Below are 10,317 nucleotides of genomic sequence, written 5' to 3' on the forward strand. Positions count from 1 at the left end.
GTAGTTTGCCTCCTAATAGTTTGCCCCCAGTAGCTTGCCCCCTTGTATTTAGCCCTCCAGTAGTTTGCCCCCTTATAGTTTGCCCCCATGTAGTTTGCACCCAGTAGCTTTCCCCCTTGTAGTTTGCCCCCAGTAGCTTGCTCCCTTGTAGTTTGCCCCAGTAGCTTGCACCCATGTAGTTTGCCCCCAGTAGCCTCCCCCTTGTATTTAGTCCCCCAGTAGTGTGCCCCAGTACTTAGCCCCCCAGTAGCTTGCCCCTTTGTAGTTTGTCCCCAGTAGCTTGCCCCTTATATTTAGCCCCCCCCAGTAGTTTTCCCCTAGTAGTTATCCCCATGTAGTTTGCCTCCTAATAGTTTCCCCCAGTAGCTTGCCCCCTTGTATTTAGCCCTCCAGTACTTTGCCCCATTATATTTTGCCCCCGTGTACTTTGCCCCCAGTAGCTTTACCCCTTGTAGTTTGCCCCCAGTAGCTTGTCCCCTTGCAGTTTCCCCCCTTGTATTTAGCCCCCCCCCCAGTAATTTGCCACATTGTAGTCTGCCCCCCAGTAGTTGGCCCCCATTAGCTTGCTCCCTTGTAGTTTGCCCAGTAGCTTGCCCCCTTGTATTTAGCCCCCCAGTAGTATGCTCCCTTGCAGATTGCCCCCCTTGTAGTTTGCCCCCAGTATTTAGCCCACCTAGTAGATTGCCCCCTTGTAGTTTGCCCCCACTAGCTTGCCCCCTTGTAGTTTGCCCCAGTAGCTTGCTCACTTGTAGTTTGCCCCAGTAGCTTGCCCCCTTGTATTTAGCCCCCCCAGTAGTTTGCCCTTTGTAGATTGCCCCCAGTAGATTTCACCGTTGTTGTTTGCCCCCTTGTATTTAGCCCCCCAGTAGTTTGCCCCCTTGCAGTTTTGCCCCCAGTAGTCAACCCCCCAGTAGCTTGCCCCCAGTAGCTTGCCTCCTATAGAGTTTGCCCCCAGTAGCTTGCCTCCTTATATTTACCCCCCCCCAATAGTTTGTTCCTTTGTAGTTTTCCCCCAGTAGTTAGCGCCCTTGTACTTTGCCCCCAATAGTTTGCCCCCAGTAGTTAGCCTCCAGTAGCTTGCGTCTTGTATTTATTTAACCCCACAGTAGTTTGCCCCCTTGTAGTTTGCCCCAGTAGTTAGCCCCCCTGTAGCTTGCCCACAGTAGATACACACACATACTGTATGTAAAACAAAAAACCCACCATACTCATCAAGCCCCTCTCCCGCGTCCGACCGCTGTGGTGCTTCTGGGGTCCGCTCCTCAGCACTATGAGACATTATGACGTCTCTCCCATAGCATACACTGACAGAGCCGGAAGCCGGAGCTCAGTAGTGAGCTCCTGCCTCCAGCTGCCGCTGTGGAGAGAGAGAGCCGGGAGCCCACTGGTTACACAATCTCAGCATGCACCTGGAATCTCCATGAGGTGGTGGCACTCAGCGAGTTAGGTGAGACGGAGGAGACAGAACTGCTTTCCGTCTCAAAGTGGAACTGACGGAACAAAGTTCCGCCCGTTTTGGCTCACTTTAACCCCTGATTATATGTAAGAAATTATAGTAAAAACGAGGGACTTCATGCAATAGTGGTTGACACACTTAAGCAGAAATTCAATACTGTTTGAAACATTATTTCATCCAAACAGACTGTAATGGCAGCATTAAAAGCCGTGACCAAACAAATAAACTTGGGCCACATATCAAACTCATATAAAGGATAACATGCCGGGAGAGAATAAACTAAAAATATCCCATAATAATAATTACCCTTCCTGCTTCTACTCTCCACATGCGTCCATACATTAAATGGCTGCCAGACCACTAATTACTGAAAAGCTCAAGCAATCCACGAATCAGCATGCTGACAGTCAATCACGGTCTGGCTGCATTCATGAAGGCATTAATATGGTTATGGGTTATAATTGTGTGATAAATGGAGGCACTGTTAGCCAATTTTGCACTGCCCCGGTCTCCTTTACTTACCAATAACTAATTTGCCAGAAAGATAGGTCCCAAGCATCATTTAAACCTGCTTTTGATTGGTGCAAAGATCTGCAGAGTGGATTCTTTGAGTATACAGTCCCAATATAGAGTATAGTACAGTGAAAGAGGAGTTGTAACTCCTAGTCAAACTTTTCCAAAGGGTGTGTAGTCAATATGTTCAGGCAGCATGTTAACATGGTCAGAATTTTTACATTCAACAAGTCAAAATGGTAGAATAATGTATGTTATCTTGAAATACATGTAATCATTTTTTTAAATGCATAGCAAGAGGGATCCAGATGTGACCTTTCCAGCTCATTGAGTGTGTTATCTCTTTAACTTTGTTTGGACTTCAAAATTCCTTTGCCATATCCCAGGTCCTGATACCTGGTCCCCTAACCTGATCTACAGTTTCTATGCCTACTCCCTGTGTACCGCACCACGATTCTGTCTTGCCATCACGGGTTTGGTCCCCGGGGGAGATCATATCTTCCAGATGTTCCCGGTTGGACAGGCTCTCATGGCGGCTACCTGGAGTTGTCCAAACCCTACTTCCTGCCCTCCATTCCTCTACGCCGAGCCTCGCTCTCCTCCCAACATGGCTCCAGGAATTAGTCGAGGGCACATCTAGGCTGGACGTCACTGGTCGCTGCTTCAGCTGTCATTAATGATTAAAATAATACAAAGAAGATGCATATGAGACATATTCTGTGTCATATGCATCCTCTTTATATTATTCTAATCCCTAATCCTCTGAAAGTGGGGTTGGGAGGCACCGATCTTGGTGCCTCCCGTTGTCAATGGGGAAAGATATGGGAGCAGGGGGCGTGTGCGGGCTGGGCCTAGCAACGGGCAGGAAAAGCCCATTGAAATAACATGGGAAACATATAGGGACGTGCTTTCAACCTATGAAAGCACTCCCCTGTCAGTGAGGCCACAGTGATTGGCCGGCGGATCCGTCACTGGATCTGCTGTCAATCACTGTGTGGGCGATGGTGGCGGAGGAGGTGCGAGTGGCGGGATGCGGCGGTGGTGCGGGCGGCGGGATGCGGCGGTGGTGCGGGTGGCGGAAGTTTACCTGTACCTGAGTTTGGCAGCGGAGCTGTACCAGTTTCATAAATGGCACCTCAGCATAATTTCTGAAATTCTAGATGGCCTCCGAGAGCCAATCACGGCTCGCCATGTCATCGCCCCCTTATACAAGTCAGCAAGAGGGAGAGGCTGTCAGTCCGACGGTGGAGGAGGAGCTGTTTAGAGCGCCTGAAGAAAGAAGACGGCTGAAGTCCTGGATGGGCGGCGGCTATGCAAAAGAGCTTAGCAACCGCGACCCACCAGGTGAAGACGCTGAAAACCCTGGGGAAGGCGGCGGCAATGCAAAAGAGCTTAAAGGCCATCGCCTCCCAGGTGAAGACGTCGGAAGCCCTGGGGAGGCGGCGGCCATGCAAAATAGCTTAAATGCTGCCGCCCGCAGATGAAGTTCCTGCACAATAAAATAATAAAACATTAGGTGTTGTGTTTTTATTTTAATATTTTCTTTACAGGCGGACTACGGGTGCCAGTGGGCCCTTTATGTCCAGGCATGCTGGCACTTGTGGTTCTCCAAGTGCCAGCATGCTGGGACAGGCTTCCTGGGACCTGTAGGTCGCCTGTAAAGAACAATATTAACATACAATGAACCCCGCATCCTCCGCCACCAGGGGTGCGGGGCATAGCACTGGGCTATCAGCCCAGTGCTGGTTGTTGCTCGGGAGGGGCCCCCTTTCCGAGGAATTCCAGCCCTGGGCTGACTAGCTTGGGGGGTGATTAATGTTATGGCAGGGGGACCCCACACTGAGTGTCTCCCCTGCTATGGCATTACCCCGCCCGGCTGGTTCTGCCTGGTGCTGGTTTTAGTGATGGGTGGGGCACAACACTTGTTTTTTTTGCCGGGGTGGTGGTGTTAGCTGCCAGTGCCTCCCCAGACAGTCACCTCACCGCACGTCACTGGTACTTAAGATTGCTTTTTTCCCTCACAGCACTACATTGAGATGTTAGGTGGGTTAATACTCTATTTTACAATTAATTTTTGGACCAGTTATTGGTCGTTTCACTTGCAGATGTTCAGGGTTTGTTTGTTTTTTATCTTACACATTTTATCATCATTTTACTTATAACTCTACTGCCCCCCATCAAAACCATTCCTCCCATCTTCTCTCATCCCTCCCTCTCCCTTTTGTTCCCATCTAAACTTATTCTTTTCCTTGTTCCTCCTATTTTGCGTCACCAATCCTATACTTCAAAGACTGATTCTTGACCAGAGAGTGGAGTGGGAGCTACAAGAGTGAGCAACTTCTAGGGGGGGAATTCAAATGTTTAAAAAGTTATTTGGGTGTCTGTGTTTTTCCTATCTAATAGACAGGAGAAAACAGACACCCAACTGACTTTTTAAACAATTGAATGCCCCACCAAGACTAACAATAGCAGCATTATTTAATACATGTCTGGCACCCTGGTCCTACATCTGTGGTAGGATCCTCCTATCATTGAACCCTGCATATGTTTGCACCTTTTTGGCATCCCAGTCTGATCTGAGCTTCTAGCCCAGGTTAAGCTAAAACGAATTGGATGGAGGTGTGTTTCATAGCAGTCTCAAATACATGCAACCAGGTCACCATACCCATTTACTGGCACATCTATCTTACATAAATATATAGGAGCATAAATAATACTGCAGAACATTACCAGGCAGGAATAAACTGTACTTGGCTGTGCTAGGTATTAATCTTGTCATAGTAACAAGAGCTTCTAGACAATACTTTGTGAGGCAACCTGCCTGTGCTTTCCTCCTGAGGGTACATGAGCTCACACATCACATTTATGTTTCACAACGCCTCCAGCTCTGCACAGAGTGTGCCGCAGAACACCTCCATTATCTCCAGGGCCAGGACGAGATAAAAAAAGCCCCGGTGGGACATATTAGCCTCACAGTAAAGGAGAGATGTGCTACATGCCGGGCAGATCCAGCATGGTGCGGGTGAGTTCCCAGTGGCTATGCCTGGCCTCCTACTCAACCCCTAGGATAGCAATGATACTAAAGAGTTAGGGCAGACCTAGAAGTACGAGTGTGGTGCAGAGAGCCGGCTCTCCGCTCTCCTCATGCCCTATAAAATGCTGTTTTTCTGCGCTAGGGAAACACAAGGTGAGAGCAGATCCCCCGTACACTCAGACAGGGAAGAGATTATAGGTCTTCTCATTCCGCCAATAGGAGCGCAGGACGCATCACTCTCTGCAGCCAATCACAGCACAGTCAGCATGTATATAAGTGACAACAACATGCTTAGTTTCTGGCATCTAGCTGCTGTCAGCTCTCTTCTGTCTCTCCAGCCATCACCTCCCCCTTTTCTCTCCTCTGACAGCCCCTCTCCATCTCTCTCACCATCAAGCAAACACCCCCCCCCCCCACTCTGTATCCTCAGACAGGCCACATCTTTCTGTCTCAAAAGCCCCCCCCCCCCCCCAACACACACACTTTTCTCCCCAGCTACCCAGTCTTCCCCGGTCTAACCAGTCATCACTCTACTGTCTTTCCAGCCACAACCCTTCTTTCTCTATGGCCCTGCATTGTTTCCCTAGCCCCATCCAGTCCCTTTCTGTATCTCTAGATCTCTCAGCCAACACCCCTTCTGTCTGCTTTATCTCTCATCTCAAGCCCTAGTGAGCTCCTCGTCATGACTTAGGGGTAAATTTACTAAAGCTTCTAAAACAGAGATTTGGTGAAGTTGCACATAGCAACCAATCAGATGCTGTCTATCATTTTCTAATAGGCAATAGAGAAATGATAGCCAGCATCTTACTGGTTGCTGTGGGCAACATCACCAATACTCTGTTTTAGATGTTAGTGTAAATTTACCCCTTAACATTCACCTTCTTTTCTTTCTGCTACTCACCCATCTGTCTAATCAGCCGGCACCCCTTCTGTCTCATCAGCCGGCACCCTTCTGTCTCATCAGCCGGCACCCCTTCTGTCTCATCAGCCAGCAGCCCTTCAGACTCATCAGCCAGCAGCCCTTCTGTCTCATCATCAGGCACACCTTCTGTCTCATCATCCGGCACCCCTTCTGTCTCATCATCCGGCACCCCTTCTGTCTCATCATCAGGCACCCCTTCTGTCTCATCATCCGGCACCCCTTCAGACTCATCAGACAGCAGCCCTTCAGACTCATCAGCCAGCAGCCCTTCAGACTCATCATCAGGCACCCTTTCTGCCTCATTAGCCGGCACCCCTTCTGTCTCATCAGTCGATACCCCTTCTGTCTCATCAACCGGTATCCCTTCTGTCTCATCAACCGGCACCCCTTCTGTCTCATCAACCGGCACCCCTTCTGTCTCATTAGAAAGGGTAGACTAGATTGAGCCAAGAGTTTATGTGCCATCAAATTCTATGTTTCTATGTGTAAGCCCGCCATTCCCCTTGTGTACAAGTGTGCGACTACAGGTGCAAGGCCTGAGACACCAACATTGTGCAATACTCCTAAATAATTATAGTAACAAACAACATAGATCAATAGATCTGCATATAATGTAAGATTCAGAATGACAGGTTTATCATTTGATTATTAATGCATTAAGAATACATTTAGATGGCAGGCATCAGTTGTCATATTGTGAGTAGCTTTAGCATTGAGAATGAAACCTGCATGAATTGGGGACAATATGATACAAATGGGAAACAATAAATAGTGTTATACAATTGTTACTATTCTGTTGAAACATTAGTGGATACAATATGTAATAAAGAATCACCTTAGGCCACAAGCTAAACATAGAATGTTCATGTAGAAAATACAGGGCTACATCTGTTTAGTAATTGGGATTACACTACAAATTCTCTTGGTGGAAATATCAATAGTGAGTGCACCGCTTTTCCCCTTGTATTTGCACCCAGACTATGCACTTTATTTAAGAAAGATTAAAAGTCTTGATAGCATTTCTGGCTCAGGTCTGTAAGGGATTGGTACCAGGAAGGACCCTGGTCGTGGTGCAGTGTAAACGGGTAAGCCAGGTCAATGCGACCCGGTACCCATTTACTGCAGGATGATGCTACATACAAGTAGCTAAAGGACCCTTGATGTCAGGAGGAGAAGTAAGGCCCAGGGATAGTACTTTCACTACCCACGTCAACAACTACTCCCTTTAGTAACCTTGTGTCAAGCAAAGTCAGGCATGGAGCCCGAAGTGATATCAAGATACCTAAAGATATCAAGAGGTGCTATCATGCTCAGTGCTATTGGCACTCCTCCCATTCACCCTCAGGTGTTTAATTAGCTGGATTCCTGCATTTCAGATCACACACTGATAAGGCCCTATTTAGAGGTAAGTCTTGAATAAATGTATAGAGTGTGATAGTATCAGGAATGTTAGGGACCCATGTGATGAAGTCACCTGGCCGCGGTACATGGGCCCGCATATTTGCCCAAATGTGTGCTAAGAACTTCAATTATACTCCATGTTAATTGTGAGGGTTTATTTAAATTATTTTTACTATCAGTGTTCTTAGTGCTAAGAGTGTGCATCTGGATCTCTCTTCCTCCAGCATAGTATTCAGGGTTGGACTGGCCCATAGGGGCACAGGGGAAACCACCATTGGGCCCCACTGCCTGGGGGCCCACCTCCTCCTCTAGTGATCAAATTCCAGACTGTGCACTTGAATTATACATTATACATATGTATAATACTTATACTATATGCTTATAATTAAACTGTAAAGTATATATTTATCAAGGGGCCCAGACTATGCACTCTCTAATATTTAGTCAAGCCTCCGTGGCAGCTGGCTAACCCCATCTGGAGACTGGCCACCCCCAAAACATGGGCCCCTACCTCCTGCACCTCCGGTGGGCCCTTCATGCCCCAGTCCGACACTGATAGTATTAGAAGCCTCAGCATGATAGCACCTCTTGATATCTTTAGTAATAGGATGTGCAGTGCAGTCCAGGTCCCCTCCACCCCCACCCCACATCTTTCTGGTTTCGTTTGGTGCATTTGAAATGTCAGAGCTGAGTCACAGTTTTGCAACTTGTGTGAAGTGACATCCAGTCCAAAAGAGTCCAGAGCAGAAGTAAGGGTGCCATTGTAGATGGAAATGGTTATCAGGGCGAGATACAATGGCAGTGGTAGAGAGAAGAATTTTTAGCAGTGATGATGAGGTTTTAGATCCAGACTTCTTACAGACAGCTTTCTTATAGGATGGGGGCAGAGAGGTGGTGTTACTGCAGGATGGAGAATGGGTGCAGGGATAATTATATGCTAGAAAATTATAGTAAAAAAGAGGGACTTCATGCAATAGTGGTTGGACACACTTAAGCAGAAATTCAAGACTGTTTCAAACATAATTTCATCCAAACAGACTGTAATGGCAGTAGTGGCAACTGCAACCAGGGCCGACTTAATGGCAGTATGGTAAGCCGTGACCACACAAATAAACTGAGGCCACAACTCAAGCTTATTTACAGGATAGCATGCCAGGAGAGAATAAATTAAAAAAAAAACCATAATAATAATTACCCTTCCTGCATCTACTCTCCACATGTGTCCATACATTAAATGGCTGTCAGCACTCTTATTGGTGAAAAACTCAAGCAATCCACCAATCAGCATGCTGACAGTCATTACACCGTCTGGCTGCATTCATGGAGGCATTATTATGGTTATTTGTTATTATTGTGTGATAAATGGAGGCACTGTAAGGTAATTTTACACTGTCACAGTCTCCTTTACTTAACAATATCTATTTTGCCAGCAAGGTAGGTATCACGCATAATTTAAACCTGCTTTTGGTTGGTGCAAAGAGATGCAGACTGAGTGAATTATTTGATTATACAGTCCTAATATAGAGTATAGTACACTAAAAGAGGAGTTGTAACTCCAAGTCAACCTTTTCCAACGTTTATGTAGCCTGGTGCAAGCCTATCATGGGGCCTGCTGGGTGACCTGAGCCTAATGCCCAGGGTCACCATATTCCCTAATGGGCCACACTTACACTAGGGCCTAATGCCCTCTATTACAAGCACAGGTCTAATGGCTGCTATTGGCCCCGTGCCTAGTGCCTGCCTACTGCGCCCACAGGCCTGAGGCCTGACTTATCCCCCACGGGCCTAATGTCCGATCCCTGATGGACTAGGGAGGAGAGGGGAGGGTGACAGATGCCATCTCCAAGGGCCTACCAGTCCCGGTGGGAGAGGCACCGGGAGGAGCTTCGTCAGATCTTTTGGTTTCCACCCTTGGTGACCTCTCCGGTGTGGTCCTTCACTCTTCTGCCGCTGTCCCATCCTGGCCAGCAGCGCCATCACCTCTTCTCCACGTCCAGCCAACAATGGACATCTTCTTTGGTGTGCCCGGCGTCTTCAGGCCTCTTCCGCGGACTCAGGAACACTTCACACTTTTCTGTGTGCCCTGCTGCGCTGCTCCTCTTCCTCTGTGGCGTCCACACTTCTCCAGGTCTAGGTGGCATCTGCCATCATGGGGGCGGGGCCCATCAAGTGGCGAGCACTAATTGTCTCGCCACGGCCGTCCGTGATTGGCTGGTGCTGGATTTGAAATGCTGCATCCAGTGCTTCCCATTGGCCGCTTCTGGTCCGGTGCAGGGAACCAATGCATGGTCCCAGCACCGGACACCCGTCACCACTGCACAAGCAGCACTGGGGACAGACAAATTTAGGTTGTGCAAGACATTGCAAAATGGGCATGCAAGCACACTTAAAGATAAAAAGCAGCAATTGTCTATTTTTGGATTACAGGAAAGGTGCACTGGTCGTGGAAGTACTGCAATATGTGGTTAAAGCATAGAGTGGACATAGCAAGCTCTTTTCCCATCTCCCTGTTCTAAAAATCCATTTAATATATGGCCTCCAGATAGTGGGCGTATCAGAGATTAAATTTATGAGAACAGATACAGTACTACACTTGATCTTAGCCAAAAGCATCAGCGGCCTACCTGCCTGCTTGCCAGTCCCTTCTGATGCCCTGTCTGGATTTTGCACACCGACTCCTATCTGCCTAAGAGACAAGCAGGAACAGTCTTGTGTTTGTCACTTGCTAGCTGGAGGCACAATTTGCATGAGCTCCACCTCTTGCACCAGTGGCAGAACTAGCGAGCGGTGGGCCCAGGTGCGACAAAATGCTTTGGGCCCCCCACCCCATCCAAGTCCACCCCCTCACCCCTGGAGAGGATCTGGTGAGGGGGACCTGCTCAGGGCCAGAGAAATGGATACCTAGCAACAGTGCGTAACTAGGCATTTTAGCACTATGTGCAAGAAACGGCATCGGAGCCCCACCCCTAGATGCAGAATAGGGGCAGTGCG

General features: G+C 48.1%; 1 non-coding gene across 1 annotated transcript; it reads right to left on the reverse strand.

The window, feature by feature from the left end:
• Positions 1 to 9,753: 9,753 nt before the first annotated feature.
• On the reverse strand, positions 9,754 to 9,946 carry LOC134938204 (U2 spliceosomal RNA). The gene has a single exon (XR_010180815.1). It is a non-coding gene; the product is annotated as a U2 spliceosomal RNA (small nuclear RNA).
• Positions 9,947 to 10,317: the final 371 nt, after the last annotated feature.

This window comes from Pseudophryne corroboree, chromosome 6, assembly GCF_028390025.1.
Source record: "Pseudophryne corroboree isolate aPseCor3 chromosome 6, aPseCor3.hap2, whole genome shotgun sequence".
In the NCBI taxonomy this organism is placed as follows: Eukaryota; Metazoa; Chordata; class Amphibia; order Anura; family Myobatrachidae; genus Pseudophryne; species Pseudophryne corroboree.